General features: G+C 39.7%; 1 pseudogene; it reads left to right on the forward strand.

The window, feature by feature from the left end:
* Window positions 1-977: 977 nt before the first annotated feature.
* Window positions 978-13,819, forward strand: part of LOC141020824 (uncharacterized) — a 126,772-nt pseudogene continuing 113,930 nt past the window's right edge.

Below are 13,819 nucleotides of genomic sequence, written 5' to 3' on the forward strand. Positions count from 1 at the left end.
TTATCTTTTTTATATAAAAAAATCATGTTTGTGTGATTTAGATATATAGTTGTTTGTATAATTATCTTACCCGTACTTTGTTTGTTATACATAGTGCCATGGTTTTGATATCCGTCTCTGTCGTCCCTCGTCTGGTTTATGATTCGGATGTGGTATATTCTCTTTTAAAACTATTTGCTACATTTCGTGTTTATGACAAATTATGCCCATCAAGTTGACATAGATATTTTTATCTAGGAGGTATGTGAACCGGAAATTCCAACCGACCCTATTGTTGAGAGGTTAAATTTAGTTGAAAAAGAAAACGAGTATTTGAAAGAAAAATTGAAAAGAATTGAAGGGGAGAAGATGGAATTGGAGTTGCATGTTGCCGATGTCGTCGATGATCATAAGACCAAGATGGAGAAAATGCGCTTGAAGGTTAGAAAGATCAGAAAATATGCCATCAATAGTGAGGCTTGGTATCATTATGCTGTTGGATCAATTGTTACCTTAGTAGCAATCTTGATTGCATTTGTTGTTGCATTTAAATGATTTAGCTAGAGAGTTATTTGTATGTTGTTTTATGAGAATAAGTGTTGTATGAACTTTATGTATGAACTTGTATTAATTTGGTATATTTGGTGCTGTGTAATGAATATGAGCCGGCAATGGATCTACGATGATCGATGCTCTCCCTAGTTCGTTAAAGGCATGCATACTTTTCTGCTTGCGGCTCAGGCAAACAAGTGGGCGGATGGTTTTATGTCTTGTCCATGTGTTGGCTGTAAAGTAATCATAATTACTCTAATTCAAGAACCATTCACTGGAACATGTTTGAGTCCGGTTTCATGCCCCACTATAATGTTTGGACCAAGAACGGAGAAAGAGAGGTTATGATGGAAGAAAATGAAGAAGAAGAGGACGACGACAGCTATGCTGGCCATGGGTTCCCTGAATACGATGGTACAACAATGGGGGAAGAAGCTGAGCCGACAATGCGGGAAGAAGCTGAAGAAGAGGCATCAGATGAGCCCGCTGATGATCTAGGTCGGGCCATTGCCGATGCAAAGAGAAACTGCGCAAGTGAGAAGGAGAGGCTGAAGTTGCAGCACATGTTAGAGGATCACAAGAAATTGTTGTACTCGAATTGCGAAGCTGACAAGAAAAAGCTGGGCACCACACTGGAATTGCTGCAATGGAAGGCAGAGAATGGTGTATCTGACAAGGGATTTGGAATGTTGCTGATAATGTTAAAGAAGATGCTTCCAAAGGACAACGAATTGCCCGAGAGTATGTATGAAGCAAAGAAGGTTGTCTGCCCTCTAGGATTAGAGGTGCAGAAGATACATGCATGCCCTAATGACTGCATCCTCTACCACGCTGAGTATGATGATTTGAATGCGTGCCCGGTATGCGATGCATTGCGCTATAAGATCATACGCGATGACCCTAGTGATGTGGAGGGTGAGCGCCCTGGGAAGAAGATTCCTGCCAAGGTGATGTGGTCTGTTCCTATAATACCACGGTTGAAACATTTGTTCCAAAACAAAGAGCATGCCAAGTTGATGCGATGGCACATAGAAGACCGTAAGAAAGACGGGAAGTTGAGAGTACCCGCTGACGGGTCGCAGTGGAGAAAAATCGAGAGGAAGTCGGGGGACTTTGCAGGTGACGCAAGGAACGTATGGTTTGGTCTAAGGGCAGATGGCATTAATCCTTTGGGGAGCGTAGCAGCAATCATAGAACATGGCCTATGACTCTATGTATGTATAACCTTCCTCCTTGGTTTTTCATGAAGTGGAAGTTCATTATGATGCCAGTGCTCATCCAAGGCCATAAGCTACCCGGCAACGACATTGATGTGTACCTAAGGCCATTAGTTGAAGAACTCTTACAGCTGTGGAATGGAAAAGGTGTACGTGTGTGGGATGAGCTCGATCAGGAAGAATTTGACCTACATGCATTGTTGTTTGTGACCATCAATGAATGGCCTGCTCTCAGCAACCTTTCAGGACAGACAAACAAGGGATACCACGCATGCACGCACTGTTTAGATGATACCGACAGTATATATTAGGATAATTGTAAGAAGAATGTGTACCTGGGACATCGTCGATTTCTTCCGAGCAGGCATCCCGTAAGAAAGAAAGGCAAGCATTTCAAAGGTGAGGCAGATTACCGGACGAAGCCTCGCCACCATACTAGTGATGATGAACATGATATGATCAAGGATTTGAAGGTAATCTTTGGACAGGGTCCTGGCTGAAAATCTGTTCCAAATGACGCTGACGGACGCGCACCCATGTGGAAGAAGAAATCTATATTTTTGGACCTACCCTATTGGAAAGACCTAGAGGTCCGCTCTGCAATCGACGTGATGCACGTGACGAAGAATCTTTGCGTGACCCTGCTTGGCTTCTTGGGCGTGTATCGGAAGACAAAAGATACACCGAAGGCACGAGAGGACCAGCAATGTATGCATGGAAAAGAAGGCATACATCAGGTTCATGCCAGCTACGCTCTTACCGAAGAAGAGAAGGAAACCTTCTTTGAATGCCTGCTCAGTATAAATGTCTCGCCTGGCTTCTAGTCGAATATAAAGGGAATAATAAATATGGCACAGAAAAATTCCCAGAACCTAAAGTCTCATGACTGCCATGTGATTATGACGCAACTGCTTCCGATTGCATTGAGGGGCCTTCTACTGGAAAACGTTCGATTAGCCATTGTGAAGCTATATGCATTCGTCAATGCAATCTCTCATAAGGTAATCGATCCAGAAATCATATCAAGTTTAGAGAATGATTTGGTGCAATGTCTTTCTAGTTTCGAGTTGGTGTTCCCAGCATCCTTCTTCAACATCATGATGCACGTCCTAGTTCACCTATGCGAAGAGATTAACGTTCTGGGTCCTGTATTTCTACACTATATGTTCCCATTTGAGAGGTTCATGGGAGTCTTAAAGAAATATGTTCATAGCTGTGCTATGCCAGAAGGAAGCATCTCTAAGGGCCATAAAAATGAGGAGGTCATTGAGTTTTGTATTGACTTTATTCCCGACCTTAAGCCGATTGGTGTTCCTGAATCGCGGCATAAGGGCAGACTGGGTGGAAATGGCACGCTAGGACCGGAACAAATAATATGTATGGACGGGCATTCTCTCACTCAAGCACACTACACAGTTCTACAAAATTCTGCCTTGGTGGGTCCGTATATGGAGGAACACACGAATATTCTACACTCCAAACACCTGGAGCAGTCTGACGACTGGATTACACGTGAACAAATGGGGACTTTCGCCGGTTGGTTGCAGACACATGCCATGCATGACGACGCTGTTGAAGATGACCTATACTTGTTGTCCCAATTACCAGCTTCGAATATAGTGACTTTCAAAGGGTACAAGATAAATGGGAATATATTTTACACGATCGCCAAAGATAAGAAGAGATCCAACCAAAACAGTGGTGTCCGCTTTGATGCAGCAACCAAGAGGGGAAAGGACACATATTATGGTTACATAGAGGAGATATGGGAACTTCACTATGGACGTGGTTTGAAGGTCCCTCTGTTTCGGTGCAAATGGGTCAATATGACACGAGGCGGGGTAAAGGATATGACCCGTAGTATGGAATGACAACAGTGGATCTCAACAATCTTGCGTACGCAGACAAACCATTCGTCCTAGCCAATGTGTGGCGCATGTTTTCTATGTGAAGGACATGTCTACCAAGCTGAGAAAAACAAAATATAAGGAAGCGAATACATCTTACGATGAGCCAAAGCGCCACATAGTTCTTTCAGGGAAAATAAACATCGTGGGAGTGGATGACAAGACAGAAATGTCAGAAGATTATGAAAAGTTTCATGAAAATGCTCCCTTCACAGTGAATATTGACCCAAGCATCCAGTTAAATGATGAAGATTGTTCATGGTTATGGCGCAAAGGGACACGCGCGAAGAAGAAGTTTCACACCCAAAGATCCCACTCTGGGATGCGACCGGCTTCACTGTCATCACTTTTCTTCTCTAGTGAGTTTCCGGACTTATATATCTAGAAAGTCCCACTTTGCACAAACCGTAGGGAATCTTTGTAATAGTTAGGGTGCTTATGTTTTTCCCCATTTGAAACGTGTACTTTTGTGCTTCGGACAAACGCCATCAATTACCAACCCTTTCTGACTTCATTTGCCATTTTTCAGCTCATTTATTGATTTTTCTGAGCTAAATGACCCTGAAATTGAAAAGCACTACAAAATGAACTCTGAAAAGTTTGAAAGTTGGCATGGTATCATCATTTCACCCACATGGCATGTGCTAAAAAGTCGAGAGGGTTACGACAAAAACTGGATGCACTTCGTGTGCAAAATGGACAATCTCTTTCGAAGTATCAGGGTTTCAGACGAAAACTCATATGTTACAAAGGCATTTCATTTTTTAAAATTATTTCAAATCCAGACTTTTTGTGCTTTCAGTATGCACCATTCAAAGCCATGTTATCAACTTTCAACCCTTTCTGACTTAATTTGCTATTTTTCATGAATTTACTGATTTTTTTGAGCTAAATGACCCTGAAATTGAAAAACACTACGAATGAACTCTGAAAAGGTTGAAAGTTGGCATGGTATCATCATTTCACCCACATAGCATTTGCAAAAAAGTTAAGAGGGTTGCGGCAAAAACTTGATGCACTTCGTGTACAAAATGGACAATGTCTTTCGAAGTATCAGGGTTTCAGATAAAAACACATCTGTTACAAAGGAATTTCATTTTTTTAAAGAACCTAAGTATTACCAAATAGAATAAAATGATAAAACACACTAATATTAAACAGCGAAAAAAAGAATTACTGAAAAATCTAGTTTTAAAGTAAAGTTATTCCCAAACTAGCGATTCACACAAAATTCAAATAATTTAAATTTAAACTGTCCAAATATAAAAAATACTGGCACTAACAAAAAGTTCATATTTTTTTTACCTAAAGCAAAAAGATTCACAAAGAAACTCTAAATAAAGCAAAAAACAACTCAGAAATAAAAGAAAATAAAAAAATATATTAAAAAAAGCCCGCCTATTGGGCCGCCACGACCTGCATAAAAATAGAAACCCAACCTCTAGTTGGGCCAGGAGGAGGCCCGTACGGCCCACTAGGCTCCCTAGGGCAGAAGGTTGCAATAGGCCCACAAAGGCCTGCTCAGAGAGGAGCTCGACACGGTAGCCGCGACGGGGCTTATAAACCGGTGCGAGCTCTTCTCAACTAGCGAGGTGGGACTAAATTTTGTGCACCGCGGGTGGTAGCGCACCACCTTTAGTACCAGTTGGTGCCTCCAACCGGTACTAAAGGGGGGTCTTTAGTACCTGTTGGAGGCACCAACCGGTACTAAAGGGGTGCGCTTCCCGCCGCTTGGCCTGGCCAAAACAGACCTTTAGTACCGGTTGGCGGCTCCAACCGCTATTAAACGTCCATCCTATATATACTACACTTGAAAAAATTTCAGTTTCCCTCTGTTTCTTCCGCTCCGTCGATGCACCGCCTGCCCCGATCGACGCCGTCGCCGCCCCTGTCGCGTGCTGTCCCCGTCTCCGTCGCCGTCACCGTCGCCACCCGTTGCCGTCCCCATCGCCGCCCGTCGCCGCCTCGGCCCGTCGCCGGCCCCTTTGCCTCGCCTCGCCGTTGTGAGCCCCTGACGCGCCATGGCCGCACGCACACACACATGCAGACACACACATGTTATTTTCTGTTTTATATAAATGTTAGATGAACTTTTTAGACGAATTTTTTAGATGAATATGTTAGATGAATTTGTTAGATATATATAAATGTTAGAAGAGTTTTTTTAGCGGAATGTTTTTTTAGTTTTTAGATGAATGTTAGATGAATTTTTTAGATGAATGTGTTTGATGAATTTTTTTAGATATATATAAATGTTAGATGAGTTTTTTAGATGAATGTTGTTTTAGTTTTCTATACTTTTAGTTATAGGAATGTTTGATGAATTTTAGATATATAAATATTAGTTAGATGAATTTTGACAGATGTTAAATTTTGAATTTTGACATATGCAACATTTGATCATATATTAAAGTTTGATCGTATGTCAAAGTTTGAATTTTGGAATATGCAACATTTGATCATATGTCAAAATTTGACTTTTGACATATGCAACATGTGATCATATGTCAAAATTTGACTTTTGACATAGATTTATCAAGAATGCCCCCATTATGAATGTGTCCCTATAGGACAACACTATTTTAGTCCTGGGATTAGAATAGTTATTTGGATCACGGGGCCCTATAAGGGCCCGACAGGATGTTACTGAGATCGGGCGAGCTAATAGAAAAAAGCCTAAGCGCCCTGAACCTTACCCCCGTCACTCCTCGTCGCCCACCTCCCCCACCCCCGATCTCCGGCCGCCCTGCGCGCCTCCCGCCCCGCCTCCTTTCGGGCACGACGCCGCGGCCCCGCCTCTGTCCGGGCGTGCCGTCGCAGCCCCGCCTCCTCCAGGCGCGCCGCCTCCCCGACACCTCCGGCGCGAGGCCGCCGCCCCCACCTCCTCCTTGCGCGCCGTCGCCCAGACACCTCCGGCGTGAGGCCGCCGCCCCCACCACCTCCTGGCATGCCACCTCCCATGGGTCCCGACGCGCCTCCCGCCGCCCTGACCCCACTCGGCCGCCCAACACCTTCCCGTCGCGCGCCTCCCAACGCCCACAGCTTCTATAGCCGCTGACCTACCTCTGCACCGCCGCTGCGACCTGGCTCTTGCTGCATCGGTCCGTGTGGCGACAGAAGTTCAAGCTATGCATGTGTCCCCGTCCTTCTCCGGTCGTCGCCCCCGTTCGACTATGCTCCTCCGCTTCCCAGCCAATACCCCCGGCCCGTCCTGCTGCTCACTCATCCTCGCGCATGTGTCAAGGGGTCGCTGCAGTCCACTTCATGCAATAGCAGCAGGACGGCTCCTTCAGGACACATCTCATGCTCATGAAGGCGGTGCTGTCTCCGGCGAGCTCATCCATCCCCGAGAACGACGCATCCACGACTGCGTCCTCCCTCACGTTCCCTTCCCTGTCCGTTTTCTTCTCTAGGTGGCCGCAGTCCAGGTGCTCATCCTCTTCGATGGTCCAGCTACTAGCTTTTGCAAATTGTCCCAATTATAATTTCTACTGTGATGCAAGGACAGACCTTGCGAGAAGGTAAAAAACTAGATATATTATGTTGTAGCTAAGTGCACTACGCGTGTTTGTTGTTACGCCCATGAGAACTGGCCTTTTCATTTTATAAGGTTTTCCATTTGATTGATGATTAATCATATGAGTTCAATTTTTGGTGCTAAAAAACATAAGACAAGTTCAAAACAAAACAAAAAACATGAAGTTCACCTTTATTATTGTTGAACTTTTTTAACACCTATTGCAGTATTTTAGATACATCATTTCTATTTTTGTTCTTCGGAAATGCAAATCCCCAAGCCCCTGACTATTGTAACCCTGTTCGAACCTCATACTAGGAATGCTTGAAGTATGTTCTGAGTTTGCTGAAAATACTCTTTCCAATGGGTGTTATTTCCATGTGCTAGTTAGTACTACTAAACTTTCCCACATGTTGATGCATCCCACGTGCACATCTTCAACCTCCTTCATGTATGTTCTGTGTGTAGAAAAGTGCTCAATGAAATTTATGTTCCGAGAAATTCATATATTATTGCGTGGAAAGGTCATGTATTGGAAGTATCCTATACGTAAAAAAATGGAGACCACAATTTTCAGCAGTAATTAGTACGGCTGTGTTGATCTTCTTTATTCTGTGTTAAAGTCCAATGTGTTCTGTTTGTTTCCGCAACTCTTCCTTATATGAACCCCTCTACGTTGAGCGCTTCTAATCCGCTTTGGAGAAAAAATGTACTTATAATTTCGGTAGAAGCTCACGTTTTGTTAAACAATGACGCACAAAAAGGTAGCTTTTGGCAAAACAAACACAATACACATAAAGCAAAGAAGTTCAAATTAAAAGAAAAAGCGAAAAAATTCTTACAAGCAGGGTAGTTCTTCCAAAACACGTGTGAAAAAGTATGAAAAAAAATGAAAACAGAAAACTATTGAAATTAATAGCACGCGAAGTTCTTGTTTCAGAAATTCCGAAATTCACGTGTATCACATACAGAAGAAAAATCATCAAATGAGAAAAAGGTAATGCCTAGGCCATTTCACCGAAAGGCAAAAAATGCAAAAAATGTCGCGACAAAATTCTAGAAGAAGTTCAAATTTAAAAACCGAAGCAGGTCAACGTTAAAAAAAAGAAAAAATTAATATCTAAAAGACAAATTTGGAAGTTCAAAAAATTTGAGCAAGAAGTTCAAAAGAAATTGTTCAAAAATCTTTATAACAGATTTCCCCGTTTGTAAAAAAAGAGAGAAGTTCAAATTAAAAAGAGGAGCATTTCGAAAAGATTGTTTAATAACCGATTTTCCCCATTGTATAAAAACTAGAAGTTCAAATAAAAATCACAGTGTGGTGTCATTGTTTATATAAAAAAGGCATTTCCCCGTTACTAACCAATAAAACAAAGAAGTTCAAATTAAAAAAATGGTGAATTTTGATGCCTATAATTTTTTTGGATTTTTCACATTATTAAAAAATAGAAACAAGAAGTTCAAAATTTTAAAACAAAGAAGTTCAAAAAACTCGATTTTCCTCGTTACTAAAGTTCAAATTAAAAATAAGGGAACAACAAAAAAAGTTTTAAAAATATTTTCCCCGTTCTTTAATTTTTTTATTTTCCCCGATACTGAAGATTAATCCAAGAAGTTCAATTTTAAAAAGCAGAGTAATTCGATGTACATTAAAAACTCATTTTTTCTCGTTACTGAAGAATAAAACCAAGAAGTTCAATTTAAAAACATGGAGAAGTTTGATATTTAAGTAAACTCGATTTTTTTAAATACTTTCACGGCCATCGTGAGTTCACCATGACCCGAGAACAAGTCACGCGTTTTTGGCAATTTTTTTGTTTAAAAAAACAAGAAGGTCAAATTAAAATAACAAAGAAGTTCAATTTTTTTTATCAAAATGGATTTTCCATGATTAAAAAAACCTAAAGATTCAAATCTAAATATATAGCAGGGCGGTTCGATGCTAATTACAAAAGCCGGATTTCTCCGGTTACTAAATAATCAACAAAGATGTTCAAATACAAATAACGGAGCGGTTCAATGCTTATTTCTACATTAGGATTTTTTCTGTTACTAAAGAATAATGCAAGAAGGCCAAATTAAAAAATAGAGCAGCTCAAAATTTATGATAAAATGGAATTTCTCTGTTCTACCCGAAAACCTAGAGGTTCAAATTTAAATAATGGGGAAGTTCAATGTTTATTACAATACCAAGAAGGTCAAATTGAAAAAACTGAGATGTTCAAAAAGTTTATACAAAATATTTTCCCTCTTTAAAAAATAAGACCAAGAAGATCAACTTTAAATAAGTGAGCAGTTCGATATTTATTACATAACTAGGACTTTTCGTGTTACTAATGAATAACACCAAGAAGTCGTAATTAAAAAATGAAGTTGTTTGATGTTTATAAAAAACTCATATTTTCCCCAATACTAAAGATTAACATTAAGAAGTTCAATTTAAAAAAAGGAGTAGTACAATGTATATAAGAAAACTCAGGTTCTCTCGTTAATGGAGAATAAAACCAAGAAGTTCAATTTGAAAAAGTGGAGCAATTTGATATTTATTTGGAAAATCATATTTTTCGGTTATTAAAGAACAAAACCAATAAGTTCAATTCCAAATAATGAAGAAGTTTGATGTTTCTAACAAAGCTCCAATTTTCACATTTATAAACATACACAAAAGAAGTTCAAATAAAAAAAAGTAAGAGTGGTCCGATATCTATAAAAAAATCAAAAAACTTCCCTTACTAAAAGTAAAATATAAAGAAGTTCAAATTGTTAACAGCCCGAAGTTCACGTACTGCATGGTTCAAATGCTCGGCCTGGGAAAGTTCAAAAATTCTTCTAAAAGAGGTTCACCGTGTATTTAGTTGTCCAAATGGAAAAAGTAAGTATTTCAAATAAACCAAGAAATCCAAATTATAAAAATAGAGAAGTTCAATATTTATAAAAAAGACAAGGTTCTCTTCGTTACTAAAGAATAAATTTAAAGAAGTTCAAATTAAAATAAAAGGAGTAGTTTGATGTTTATGGAAAACTCAAATTCTTTCCATTTCTAGAAAAAATAAATAATTGCGGTTCAATTTGAAAAAAACATGTTTGATGCTTATTTGAAAACATATTTTTTGTAAGAATAAGACTAAGAAGTTCAATTCAAAATAACAAAGAAGTTCAAAGTATATAAAAAACTCAGATTTGTTGCAAGAAGTTCACGTGCACCTCCGTGCATAGTTCAGAATTTATATTGCTGGGCGTCCAACATCCAATCACATGTTTTAAAATGACAGAACAAATGACGTCCGACTTTCAATTGCGTGTAATTTGACGTATACACAAAAATGCGACAGAAGTTCATAGTAAAAACAACGAGAAGTTCAAGTACTGTAAAGGAATGCATTTCAGGTGAGAAAATAAAAGTATAGAAAAATAAAAGCTTAAAAGGTTTGTTGAAAGAAGTTCAAGTGCTTTGTCCGGTGAAGTTCAAAAATTCTTGCGAGAGAGGTTCACCTAGTATTTCCATGTTCGAAAACACAAAAAAGAAATTGTTTTTGCGTTTAAAATAATTCTCTAAATCCACAAAGAAGTTCAGGTATTATTTGGGAGCTATTTGATTTTAAAAAGAAAATAAAAAATCAAATTACAAAAATGAAAAAGGTTGATGTACTACATGGTGTGTGTTTAAATATGAGAAAAATGAATTAAAAGGTAAGGTCCAATTTAGTTGTTGTTATAAGTTCAAATCCTCCGTCGGAGAAAGTTGAAAAAATTATTGTGAGAGAGGTTTGTACAAAATGAATATCATTTGTGTAACACTAACGAATGGATAAGAGAATTACAAACGAAAATACGTCACAGAAGTTCAACGTGAAAACAGCAGGAAGTTCAACTACTGCATTGAATCAATTTCGAATGAAAAACTTTTAAAACCATCGTGATTATGAAAATATGATCAACACAGGAAAATTGACTGTTTACAGCAGCTTTCCATCGGTATATCACTTGCTCAATTCTGGTGAGTGGATGGAGAGCTGCGAGCAAAAAAGCACGTGGAAAATAGAGTGAAGTTCAAGTAGATATGCCGAGAAGTTCAAGTTCTTCACGCTGTGCATTTTCGAAGAATCTATTTCGCGATAAAGGCAGAACGAATGTCCTCGCCGTTTTTCAAATTACTTGAAAACGACTTAGAATCAGAGAAAACCATCAACATGAAAAAGTTTCGCATTTTCTGTTGCTTTTCAACGATTTATTATTTGCCCCATTGCGATAAAGTTTGTAGAAATTACGACAAAAATACGTTTTATCCATTTGCAAAATTGACTTAAAACCGTAAAGAATTAAGAGACACAATATATACTAAAAAGTTTCACATTTCCGCAAGCTTTCCAATGCCATATCATTTGCTGCATTTGGACGTACGGTTTAAAAATTAGCTCAAAAATACGAACTCGGTGGAACTTGTACCATTTTCTAAATTACATTTAAACCGTTCAAAATTAGAAAAAACTTTCAACATGGAAAGTAGCGCATTTTCATAAGATTTCCAACGCCATATCTTAAGCCTCAATTGAATTAGCCGTTTAGAAATGGCATCGAAAATACCAACTCGTCAGTTCGGTTTGTGAAATTTTATGATTTTCCAAATTACTCTTTAACCATAGGGATTAGAGAAAACTTTCAATATGTGGAAGGAGCGGTTTTGCAGCAGCTTTCCAACGTTATATTATTTGCACATTCCGGTAAACGGTTTAGAAATGCGATCGAAAATACGATTCACATTTTTTGTATGAAGAAAAACGGTTTTCAAAACTGCTTGTAAACCGCTTACATTTTGGCAAAAATTTAACTTGGGTCATGATACTCGTGTCCATAGCTTTCCAATGGTATATCACAAGCCCCATTTGGGCAATGTTGGCGGAAGTTCAATGTGGCACCCCGATCCGCATGGAGTAGGGGGCCTTCGCACGTCAGTCCAGGATAACACCTAATGCACGACAGGTCCATAATACAGTATTCCAGGTACAATAATATTCATCAACTACATGTGCATAAGATTACATCATTGATGAATACAATTATCTGGCATAGCTCTAATGCTATTTAAATGGCAGCGGAAGTCTTGGTTTGGCAGCATAACAACTCTGGCTGGGCTCCAAAACTCACATGACTGGCAAGGTTACGGCCTAGCACGACGGATCAAGCGAACAATTCAGGTACGACCTACAAAACTGGCATGACACGCCAGGTCAGTACATTGAATGTACTTGCAAGACAACCAAATACATAGCATCCAAACAAGCAGAAGACAAAGCAGGAACCAAGCGTATGCAACAACCTACCTCATATCAATTACTAAGCATGGCATGATATAGATCAACTGAGCATGAACAACATCATAGCATCTACTAACATGGCAATAACATGGCATATCAAAACATGCTCATAACATGGCAATGGCAAAATTTAGCATCAAGCATGGCATAATTTAACATATCAATCATAGCATAGCATTCATCATGAAACTAGGCTGAAAAATAAACTCAGACATAACATGTTAACGTTATACAACCATCTCTTGTTCTGCCAAGGTTCTTTAAATGCAAACATATTACTCATGCAATGCAACCAAACTTGTGCACCGAGTCCCTCGGACCCTCTTACCAACGGGTTGCCTCGCAACCGAACGGTGATCTTTCCGGTGATCACAACCATGACCAACACTTGGTCTCCAACACTCACCGAGACCTCGTCTCGTGATCATATCAAAACATCGCCGTGACTTCTCAAGACTATCTCATAGTCCAAGTCACCACCTTCTTGTTACCACATTAATTAACTTAATTATTCCTGGTTTATCCTCCATTTCGACCAAGACCCGACAGTGTGACCTACTATGAACTGTGTGCTATCGATAGACTTTATAAACACTCCGCAGAGGTAGCACACTGTACCCAGGCCACGGAACCCATGGCCTCGTCATCCCATTCGGGTGGACCAACGGCATTTCGACGAAACCGACCTACTGCCATGACACTCTCCCGGCCACTCCGACTCACTCCCCACTATGCTAGTCCTGGGTGGCCCCTGTGTCTACCAAAGACACCAACGACCACTGTTATGGCCAAACATAAACGTCCCAAACGGGGACCTGAGCTCAAAACCAAACCAGGGCACACAAGGCTTATGTCCGCCTACCTGATCAGGGTAGCGCGTGCCCATAACAATAGATTGACAATAGATTGCATTAAGGCCTTCCCATAAAGGCAAAATGTGGCTGCACTGAAAAAGTTCGATTTGGTGGGACTATGACTCGATCCCATCGATGACGGAGGAGGTTTGTTATTATTAAGTTATTTTATTACCTTCTCCACCATCATGAGCATATTTAACAATGAATGCAGCACTGAGCACGCAGCATACAAATGCATGGACAAAATACCAAACTTCTCAAGTGCACAACTGTAGCATAAAGAACATGACAATACCAAGTACTAGCATATCAACGATGCATTACAATCATAGCATTTTATAACGATGACATGAAAATAAGTGGAGTAGTGACATGGCATTAACAATAACAACATTCTAATTAGCATGGCAAAAGATATCATGAAAACCCAAGCATGCATGATAAGCATAACGGAGACGAAAACGATAAGAACCAA

The sequence above is a fragment of the Aegilops tauschii genome, chromosome 3 (genome assembly GCF_002575655.3).
Source record: "Aegilops tauschii subsp. strangulata cultivar AL8/78 chromosome 3, Aet v6.0, whole genome shotgun sequence".
Classification (NCBI taxonomy): Eukaryota; Viridiplantae; Streptophyta; class Magnoliopsida; order Poales; family Poaceae; genus Aegilops; species Aegilops tauschii.